Source organism: Gossypium hirsutum, chromosome D02 (assembly GCF_007990345.1).
Source record: "Gossypium hirsutum isolate 1008001.06 chromosome D02, Gossypium_hirsutum_v2.1, whole genome shotgun sequence".
NCBI classification, from domain to species: Eukaryota; Viridiplantae; Streptophyta; class Magnoliopsida; order Malvales; family Malvaceae; genus Gossypium; species Gossypium hirsutum.
Window position 1 is genome coordinate 41,769,306 of NC_053438.1, and position 10,487 is coordinate 41,779,792.

The 10,487-nt window shown below is 37.8% G+C and overlaps 1 non-coding gene across 1 annotated transcript; it reads right to left on the bottom strand.

Moving 5' to 3' along the window:
• Positions 1-442: 442 nt before the first annotated feature.
• Positions 443-549, bottom strand: LOC121214921 (small nucleolar RNA R71). Its single transcript, XR_005910659.1, has one exon. It is a non-coding gene; the product is annotated as a small nucleolar RNA R71 (small nucleolar RNA).
• Positions 550-10,487: the final 9,938 nt, after the last annotated feature.

A 10,487-nucleotide genomic window follows, 5' to 3' on the forward strand; every position in this document is an offset into this window, starting at 1 on the left:
AAACTTTGAGAATATGGATCAAAGAAACGGAGCAAACCTTGCTCAGAATCCTATCCTTATTGTTGATGATAGGGATAGAGCCTTACGATAGTATGTCGTACCAGTATTTAACGATCTTAATTCGGGTATTAGGAGACCTGAAATTGAGGCACAATAATTAGAGCTGAAGCTAGTCATGTTCCATATGCTTCAGATTGTGGGCCAATTCAGTGGAATGCCTACTGAAGATCCTCATCTTCAATTAAGACTATTTATTGAAGTGAGCGATTCTTTCAAGTTAGCCGGAGTAACCGAAGATGCATTACGACTAAAGTTGTTCCCATATTCGCTATGGGACAAAGCTCGTGCCTGGTTAAACTCATTGCCATCGAACTCTATTTTTACATGGAAAGAGTTAGCCGAGAGATTCCTCATGAAGTATTTCCTGCGGAGCAAGAATGCCAAGTTGAAGAATGAGATCACTGCCTTCCAACAAATGGATGATGAGTCTTTGTATGAAGCATGAGAAAGGTACAAAGAGTTATTACAAAAGTGCCCTCATCATGGAATCCCATATTGCATTCAACATGAGGCATTCTATAATGGTCTCAACGGTCACACGAGGATGGTAGTGGATGCCTCTGTTAATGGTGCTCTCTTTTCTAAGTCTTATAATGAGGCTTACAAAATTATTGAGTGGACTGTTAGCAACAATTATAAATGGCCAACCAATCGAGCAGCGTCAGGAAGACGAGTCGCTGGAATACATAAAGTGGACACTCTCACTTCACTCGCATCTCAGGTATCTTCAATATCCTCAATGCTTAAGAATTTTACCACTATTGGGTCTAACAGTTTTACAGCCCAACCACCTAACCAATTTGAGAATATAGCCTGTGTGTATTGTGGGGAAGGAAATTTTTTTGAAGAATGTCCATCGAACCCCGAATCCATATATTACATGGGTAACCAAAACCAAAATTGAGGGAGGCAAGGACTGCAATCCAACTTTTAGAACTCATCGTGGTGAAATCACCCGAATTTTTCCTGGAGTAACTAAGGGGCTGGAACCAGTAACACTTACGCCCAACCTAGACCAACTCAGCCACCTAGTTTCCCCCAACAAGTTCAGAAACCAACCCAAGCGGAACCATCCAATAGCTTAGAGAATCTATTGAAGGCATACATGGCAAAAAAATGATGCCACTCTAAGGAATTTAGAGAATTAAGTGGGCTAACTTGCTACTGAACTCAGGAACCGACCACAAGGTGTTCTACCTAGTGACACGGAGAACCCAAGAAATCTGGGGAAGGAATAATGTAAAGTGTTGACATTGAGGAGCGGAAAGATAGTAGAGCCCAACACTGTTGAAGTTGAAAAGGAGCCAACTGACGTTCAAGATTCAGAAGAAGTTCAACCAAGTGTTGAAATTCCAGTTTCACCAGAACCAGAATCTGCAAAACCTGACAAAGTAACCTCAAGACTAGCTAATTCTGATAAACTAACAATGTCATTAGATGCAGAATTCCCGCCAAAGACGAATCAACTAGAATCAGTCCTAGTAATTAAACCACCACCACCCTACCCTCAAAGACTTCAGAAACAGAAGTAGGAGATTCAATTCAAGAAGTTCATTGACATACTCAAGCAACTTCACATCAACATCCCGTTGGTTGAAGCACTTGAGCAAATGCTAAACTACGTCAAGTTCATGAAAGATATCTATTCTAAGAAATGAAGACTTGTAGAATTTGGGACGGTAGCTTTGACGAAGGAATGCAGTACATATCTTCAAGACAAACTACCCCTAAAATTGAAGGATCTTAAATGTTTTACCATACCGTGGAACATTGGAGCAACATATTGTGGTAAGGCATTATGTGACTTAGGTGCAAGTATCAACTTGATGCCTATGTCAATATTTAGGAAGTTCGAGAGAGGAGAAGTTAGACCAACTATAGTTACGCTTCAACTAGCAGATCGATCCTTAGCATATCCAGAAGGAAAAATCAAGGACGTAATGATACATGTAGATAAGTATATCTTTCCTGCTGACTTTGAAATTCTAGATTTTGAACCAGACAAAAAAGTACCAATCATCCTAGGAAGGCCGTTCCTAGCAACTGGAAGGACCCTTATTGATGTGTAGAAGGGCGAGCTCACTATGCGTGTTCAGGATGATCAAGTAACATTTAACATCTTTAAGTCTATGCAATTTCCTGACACAATGGATGATTGCTCTACAGTGTTCGATTTAGAGGATTTAATAGTGGAAAAGGAACTCAAGTGTGTTGAGGACCCACTGGAAAGAATTTTGACATCAGATCCTCTAAATGATGAAGAGGAGGATGAATACTTAGCTTTGCTAGAAGCTAATTAAAGGGGATTTAATCCGCAATCCCGTTTTGAGTCTTTGGAGTTAGACAAGAGGGACTATTCCAACCAAAAGCGTCGATCGAGGAGCCACCTAAATTAGAACTCAAGGTATTACCTTATCATTTAAAATACATTTATTTAGGTAACATTTCTACTCTGCCTGTAATTGTTTCAGCAGAATTGACCATTAAGCAAGAAGAGAAACTTATCTTAGTTCTGAAACAATTCAAGAAGGTCACCAGATAGACCATAGTCGATATTCGCGGCATTAGTCCATCTGTATGCATGCAAAAAGATTATCTTGGAAGATGGAAAAAATGGGACGATCGATGGACAATGGAGAATGAACCCCATAATAAAGGACGTAGTAAAAAATAGATCATCAAGTGGTTAGATGCGGGCATCATCTATCCCATCCCAGACAGTTCATGGGTAAGCCTCGTCCAGTGCGTGCCAAAAAAAGGAGGTATCACGGTCGTAGAGAATGAGAACAACGAGTTGATATCAACTAGAACGGTTACGGGATGGAGAATCTACATCGATTACCGGAAGTTGAATAAGGCGACTAGGAATGATCACTTTCCTTTGTCGCTCTTGGACCAGATGCTGGATAGACTCGTAGGACGAGATTACTACTATTTTCTCGATGGATACTCAGGGTATAATCAGATTACAGTAGCACCGGAAGATGAACACAAAATGACATCCACTTGCCCGTATGGTACGTTTGCATTTAGACGCATGCCATTTGGTTTATGTAATGCACCTACTACATTTCAAAGATGTATGATGTCTATTTTTACTGACATATTTGAGTAATATTTTAAAGTTTTTATGGATGATTTTTCAGTATTCGAAGATACTTACGATGATTGCTTACCCAATCTAACTAAGGTACTAAGGCGATGCGAAGAAACGAATATCGTACTCAACTAGGAAAAGTGTCATTTTATGGTACGAGAAGGAGTTGTTTAGGGCATCCAATAACGAGACATGGGATTGAGGTAGACAAAGCAAAGGTAGACGTTATTGAGAAACTCCCACCTCCAACATCTGTAAAGGGTGTTAGGAGCTTTATGGGTCACGCCGATTTTTATCGAAGATTTATCAAGGACTTCTCCAAAGTTGCTAAACCCTCATGCAAATTATTGGAGAAGAACTCTATATTCAAGTTTGATGAGGAATGCTTAAAAGCCTTCAATGATTTGAAGAGTCGATTAGTAACGACACCCATAATCGTCACACCTGACTGGGATTTTCCATTCGAATTGATGTGTGACGCAAGTGACTTCGCAATTGGAACTGTCTTGGGCCAGCGAAGGAACAAATTTTTTCATCCTATCTGCTATGCAAGTCGAACCCTAACAGGATCTTAACTGAATTATATAGTAATAGAAAAAGATTTACTTGCTATTGTGTTGGCTTTCGGCAAGTGTCAATCTTATCTGGTAGGTACCTATGTGACTGTCTATATGGACCACTTGATAATCAAGTATTTACTTGCGAAGAAAGATGCTAAGCCGAGGCTGATCCGATGGGTACTTCCACTTCAAGAGTTCGATCTAGAAATTTAAGATCGAAAGGGAGTCGAAAATCAAGTAGCAGATCACTTGTCCAAATTAGAGCCACAAGAAGGGAATTCTCCTCTTATACAAATTCGGGAGATGTTTCTAGACGAACATATCCTGAAGGTAAATCATGTCCATAATACCCCTTGGTTTGGTGATATTGCTAACTATTTAGCTTGTGGTTTGATGCCAATTGATAAGATGTATCAACAAAGGAAAAAGTTTCTTCACGATGTGAAGTACTATATCTGGGAAGAGCCATATGTGTTTAAAAAGTGTGTAGATCAGATGATCAGGAGATGTGTGGCAAAAGATGAAATACCAAAAATTTTATACCACTGTCACTCACCTCCAACTGGGAGACATTTCGGAGGTACACGTACTGCAGCCAAAGTATTGCAAGCCGGATTCTTTTGGCCAACACTATTCAAGGATGCATATGCTTACGTGAAGAGCTGTGATTGATGTCAAAGGGTTGGAAATGTCACCAAAAGAAATGAGATGCCTCAAACAAATATCATTGAGGTAGAGTTGTTCGATGTATGGGGTATTGACTTTCTTGGTCCTTTTCCTCCGTCTTGCGGTCACAAGTACATACTAGTAGCAGTAGACTATGTGTCTAAGTGGGTTGAGGCTAAGGCATATCCAACAAACGATGCTAAGGTTGTGATGAAGTTTCTGCAGAAGCATGTGTTCACAAGGTTTGGAACCCCAAGAGCTATCATCAGTGATGAAGGATCCCACTTTGTGAACAAGTGGTTAAAATGGTTATTAGACAAGCACGGTGTGAAACACAAGGTTGCAACAGCTTACCATCTGCAGACAAATGGGCAAGCTGAACTGGCAAATAAGGAGATCAAAGGCATACTTGAGAAGGTAGTCTGCCCGAACCGAGGAGATTGGTCTACAATATTAGATGATGCTTTAAGGGCTTGCAGAGTAGCATACAAGACACCGTTAGGGTTGTCACCCTTTAGGTTGGTCTTTGGGAAAGCCTGCCATCTAGCATTGGAGTTGGAGCACAAAGCTTACTAGGCTCTTCAAAGGCTTTAGTCGGATCCTAAGCTCGTGAAAGAGAAATGGGTGTTCCAACTCAATGAGTTAGAAGAGTTCCGAATGTTCTCATATGAAAATGCCAAATTACTCAAAGAAAGACTCAAGAAATGGCATGACAACCACATTCGAGTTCGAGAATTTGAAGCAGGGCAGCAAGTCTTGTTGTTCAATTCGAGATTGAAGTTCTTTCCAGGTAAGCTAAAATCACGTTGGTCCGGTCCATTTACGATTCACCAAGTCTATCCATACGAAGTTGTTAAACTCCAAGGTAAGGGAGGTAATTTTCGATTTAATGCTAAGCGCCTGAAACATTATTGGGGAGATAAAATTGAACAGGATGAAACCTCATTCATTTTATCGGATACTTAATTTTTTATTTTTCTTTTTGAATAAATGATTTATGGTATATTTTCGGGTAAAGTCTGTTTAAATAAATTCTTTCTAGGAGATTGGAACTTAAGTGGGACGGTTTGTGAATATTTTCAAAAAAACTAGGTGCCTTTCTTTGTGAATATTTTCAAAAAGCATCTAGAATAAATATCTTTAATATTATTAATAATTTGATAAACTTTAATATATAATTATATTATTTAAAATTTATATATTAATTTTTATCAACTTTGCTTAGAATTAGGATTAAATAGGAATTTTTTATTTTTGCACAATAAAATAAGAGATGGGAATCAAAAGTAAATATGGACAAGTAGTAAAGTCTAAAGTGTGGCAATAGGTACATACATGTCTAGGATTGGATCTAGGAAGAGCTTGGTACTTAAGCAGTCAAATTGACTCACCTCTTCAGAGTATTCTTTGAAAATAAGTTTGGAGGAGTTGCAAGGAAGTATGAAATGCTCCAAAAATTGTAGTACATGCAGTAAAATACTCGAAAAAAAACATATGTACTTGAAGTAAATTGCACTAAAGAGCATGTGAAAAGGAAATAAAAGTTTATGTATTGAAGGTAATTATTTCGAAAGGTCCGATACAAGCTAAGTCTACGATTTTTTTTAAACCTAAAATTATCTATCTTTTACCTACCCTAAGCCCAGCCACGTTACAACCTTGTTAAAGACCTATTGATTTAAAGTTCCAATGTTACCTACATTAGTGGAGAGAAATTGCTCTGTTCAACATATGAAAACATCAGTTAAGCTTAATGATTGAAGTTTAATTTTGAATAAGGGATTAAAATCAAATTGGTAGGGATTAACATGTCTTTATTAAGAAACATTTAGTCTAATTTTTCTATTGTAGTAATTGTTGAGATTAATTTGAACAATATATATATTTGAGTAGCATAATTATCAAATTTCTTGTTTTTGAGCATAACTATATTGATTTCATGATTTTGGGAAGAATGTTGTTCTGAAGGAGTTTTTCAAAAAGTGTTTCTGAGAAAATTCTTTTCAAATTTGTGCATTTCCCGGGACGAGCAATGAATTAAGTTTGGGGGTGTGGAAACATGAAAATTTATGTGTTTTTACATTCCATTTTTAACTTAAAATCATGCTATTTCGGTTAATTTCTTGTCGAAAAATAATTAAATATTATAAAATAATTAAATTATGTTAAAAATATGAACATGATAAATTTTAATTAATTTTATAGTTAATTTTGATTAATTTTGACTATTCTCGACAGATTCGCACATAGGGCGAAAATTGGCTCGTCAGACAATGCTCGAAGAATAAAATCGAGAAGCAATTTGAAGCATCAAGGAAAATTTATTTCCAGCCTAATATGATCCAAAAATGTGTGTTAATTCATAATATAATTAATTTTAATTTATTCCCAATTTAATTTGGGCTAAATAAAATTATTATTAATTAATTATAGAAAAAAAAGGTCTAGCTGAACCGCATTGATTGAACCGAATCTAGTGAACCGAACCAGCCACCAATTGGGCTGCGCCCAGAACCGTCCATATGTTGACCCAAATCATCATTTTAGCTGACTAAATAAGCTTGCAAAGAAGCCCTTGAATAACTTTCAACCTTGCATTCAAACTCCTCTAAAACAGGTGGCTTTATAGATTTGCCCCAGGCTATTTTTAGCAAAGTTGAATCTCTCAACTTTACCATGTGTGTGGCCAGCCAAGGGGGGTCTCCTTGGCTTCTGGAATTTGCTATTTTTAGCAGCCACAATCAGCTATAAAAGCCAACCATTGCAGATCATTCAACTCATCCCTCATACTCTCAACTTTCTCTCAACTTTTCCTTCCCATTTTCCCTTTTGCTCAAGTGCCGATTTCTCCTCTTGGGAAAGAGGTCCTCATTAGCTATTGTTGAGCTGCAGTTAAAGTGTTCATAAGACACCTTGATAGTTAAGGAAAATGGAGAATGAAGAACGGAGAACTCAGTCAAGCTGCGGAGAAATATCGGATTTGCTTCTTGTTTCCTATTTCATTAAATTTCGTTGTTGTTTTAACAAACATGTTTATGAATATTTATGCTATTGAAATGATTATTTTAATCAATCTAGCTTGAATTTAATCCGTGTTGGGTTGATTATATTTTGCCTGCTTGAATTATTGAAATTGTGTTTGTGCTGTTATAGGCCTCGGTAAGATGCTTGATTAAGTAAAAACATGCCTAAGTTATTCTTGCAATATTAATTGTTATATAACTAATGAATTAATTATTAAATCTTATTGAAATTGTAATTAGTCGACACAATACTTAATCCGTGCATGTTTATTCTTCTAAGGTAGCTGAAGTTAATTTAGCATTGTATTTGGCAATACATATGCCTTGCATAACTTGCAAGATTATTATGATTAAACTGTTTCAAGGTAGAAATACTCTGTTACCTCACTTGATCTTTTATATGCTTATGAAGATTGATTAATCGCTTGGATTGACATTGGAAAAATGTTCAAGGATTGATTAATTTAATAAGTATGTGTAGTTAGCAAATTACAGAGTTGCCGTGAATTTAATTGTAGCAGTATAAACATAAGTTTAATAATTCTAAGTTAAAGGAATGTAATTAATCCAACACAATTATATCATCTTGATTAAACCTTATTTGAAATCGTGCATTAAAACCTTTTTATTTTAAATTTTTTACTTAGTTTTTAATCCTTAGTTTTTAATCATCTTTAAACCAAAATATTTTTCATCACCAAAGTGTTTCAACATTAATTTCATAAATATTCTTTTTTGCGGTCCCTGTGGGTACGATAACTCGACATTTACTTGTCACTTTATTGCTTGTTGAAATTGTGTACACTTGCACATTTTCGTCGTTCCAATATTATTGACGATTTGTATAGGGTTTTTTATTGATTGCAGCACTATTGACTAAGCTGCTACGTAAGGGTGTGCCAGTTAACTAGACTGATGCACAACAATAGAGCTTTCAGAAGCTCAAGACTGTACTAACTGAGGCCTCTTTTCTGATCAGCCAGAGCCTAGAAAAGAGTCCACTGTTTATAGTGATGCATCACATGTCAGTTTGGGATGTGTGTTGATGTAGGATGGTAAGGTGGTAGCCTATGCGTCTCGTCAGCTTAAGACCCATGAGGCAAAATATCCGACGTATGACTTGGAGTTGGCCGTTGTGGTATTCGTACTAAAAATCTAGAGGCATTATTTGTATGGTGAGAAGTGTATCATCTACACTGATCATAAGAGCCTCAAGTATCTCCTCACTCAGAAGGAACTTAATCTTAGCTAGCGCAGATGGATTGAGCTACTTAAAGACTATGACTGCACCATTGAGTACCACCCTGGTAAGGCTAATGTGGTGGCTGATGCACTGAGCCGTAGGGCTACGACTGATTTGAGGTCGATATTTGCTCGCCTAAGTTTATTTGATGATGGTAGTTTATTAGCCGAGCTTCAGGTTAAGCCGTCATGGATTGAGTATATTAAGGGTAAGTAGTTGGAGGATGAGTTGTTGGGTCTTCGATTCCGACAGATTGAAGGTGGTAGTACTACGGATTTTGGACTAAACAGTGATGGGGTACTCTGTTTTCGTGGGAGAATCTGTGTTCCGAATGATCCTAATTTGAGACAGGCCATACTGAGAGAGGCGCTTAGTAGCCCTTATGCTATACATCCTGGCAGAAATAAGATGTACCGAGACCTCCGTGAGTTATATGAAAGGTAAGCAGTTGGAGGATGAGTCTTTGGGTCTTCAATTCTAGCAGATTGAGGGTGGTAGTACTATGAATTTTGGACTGAACAGTGATGGGGTGCTCTATTTTCGTGGGAGAATCTGTGTTTCGAATGATACTAATTTGAGACAGGCCATACTGAGAGAGCAACATAGTAGCCCTTATGCTATGCATCCTGGCAGAAATAAGATGTACTGAGACCTCTGTGAGTTATATTGGTGCCCAGGGTTGAAACATGAGGTTATTGATTTTGTGGGCAGATGTCTGACTTACTAGCAGGTTAAGGCTGAGCATCAGTTACCTTCGAGTTTGCTGCAGCCAATTAAGATTCCTCTTTGGAAATGGGAGCGCGTAACTATGGATTTCATTAATGGGTTGCCTCTAACACCCACTAAGAAGGATTCAATGTGGGTCATCGTGGATCGATTGACCAAGTCCGCCCACTTCATACCGGTTCGTATTGATTATTCTCTGTAGAAGCTGGCGAAGCTTTATATTTCTGAGATAGTGGGACTGCATGGAGTACCAGTTTCGATCACCTCTGATAGGAATCCTAGTTTCGCATCTCGATTTTGAAGGAAGTTACATGAGGCTCTAGGTTCAAGGTTGGACTTCAATACTGCATTCCATCCTCAGACTGATAGTCAGTCTGAAAGGGTGATTAAGATACTGGAGGACATGTTGAGGCGTTACCGCTCTGATCCTACTCATATTGTCCCTATTGAAGAGATCGAGATTAGGCCAGATTTAACCTTTGAGGAAAAGCCGATTCAGATTGTGGATTGCGATGTTAAGGTTCTAAGAAGGAAATCATTCCACTGGTAAAGGTTTTATGGCGTAATCACAGCACTGAAGAGGCCACATGGGAGCTTGAGGATGCGATGTGTCAGCAGTGTCCTCATCTGTTCTAATTAGGTAAATTTCGACGACGAATTTTTTTTAGGGGGTAGAATTGTAACACCCCAAAATTTTAATTTTGGGTATTGTGAATATGAGACAAAATATGAGTCTACTTTAGTGGTTATGTGTTCTGGGTGTGTTTGGAAGGTCCCAAGTTCAAGCCAGGACTTGGGCAAATTTTGGTATTTTTATGCCCTATCTTTGGTCAGTAGGCTTTTAACTAAAAGTTGACAAATAATTAAAAGAATGGGCCTGTTGGTCTGGTGGATAAGTGTAGTGTTGGTGTGAAGGAGGTCCTGTGCTAGAATCTTGGTGTGGGCATTATTTTTGCTCATGTGTCCAGGAGAGTTTGAGATGGACTAAAAATTTGAGTAGTAGATTTAGCGGGGAGTTTGATGGAGAGAAATAAGGGATTGGGGTGGTTATCAAATATTCTATTCATCTTTTATTTTTCCTTTTTCTTTTTTTTACTTTCCCTAAAATCCCT